Below are 1,026 nucleotides of genomic sequence, written 5' to 3'. Positions count from 1 at the left end.
TTTGGATATAAGTGTTATTTTTACTGGTGTAACTAGATTTTGTATATTTAAAAAAAAACTACTTACAGAAAAGGCATGAGTTGCCTATTTTGTACCAAACAACAATAAACAAAACCACAAAAAAAATGCACAGAGTTGTACATTGAAAATACATTCTAATGTTCCGACTGTATGTATTATAGCTGGTTTATATGAGGGTCCATTAGGGACATAATTCAGGATTACCTCTCACACAAGCTACTGAAATGCGCTTTCACACACAACTGAAAAATCCTTCGATCATCAATAAATAAATAGTTTTTGCTCAAATAGCTAAAATAAGCTACTTGCAGGCTGTTGAGCAGACATCAGTGAGATGAACTACCATCGATCTATTGAAAGGCCCATTTAGGTGAAAACATGGAAGTCTTTTTATTATTTTTTAACTAAAATGCCTTCCGCTATAACTGAAATCCTCTCACACATCATACTGACATGCTCTCATATTCAGTAGTGCATGTTAGACTATTACAGTAGTCTGTGTGTGCGTGCGTGTGTGTGTGTGTGTGTGTGTGTGTGTGTGTGTGTGTGCGTGTATCTGTGCGTGCGAGAGCGTTTCAACCCTCCTTTAAACTCTTCCTCTTCAGATGAAAATTACAGCAACCATCTTAGACTCCGGCGGCACGGTGGCCGACTGGTTAGAGCGTCAGCCTCACAGTTCTGAGGTGCGGGGTTCAATCCCCGTCCCCGCCTGTGTGGAGTTTGCATGTTCTCCCCGTGCCTGCGTGGGTTTTCTCCGGGCACTCCGATTTCCTCCCACATCCCAAAAACATGCATTAATTGGAGACTCTAAATTGCCCGTAGGCATGACTGTGAGTGCGAATGGTTGTTTGTTTCGATGTGCCCTGCGATTGGCTGGCAACCAGTTCAGGGTGTACCCCGCCTCCTGCCCGATGACAGCTGGGATAGGCTCCAGCATGCCCGCGACCCTAGTGAGGAGAAGCGGCTCAGAAAATGGATGGATGGATCTTAGACTCCAACTTTGTC

The sequence above is a fragment of the Phyllopteryx taeniolatus genome, chromosome 1 (assembly GCF_024500385.1).
Source record: "Phyllopteryx taeniolatus isolate TA_2022b chromosome 1, UOR_Ptae_1.2, whole genome shotgun sequence".
Taxonomy (NCBI): Eukaryota; Metazoa; Chordata; class Actinopteri; order Syngnathiformes; family Syngnathidae; genus Phyllopteryx; species Phyllopteryx taeniolatus.
This window is presented reverse-complemented; position numbering follows the sequence as displayed.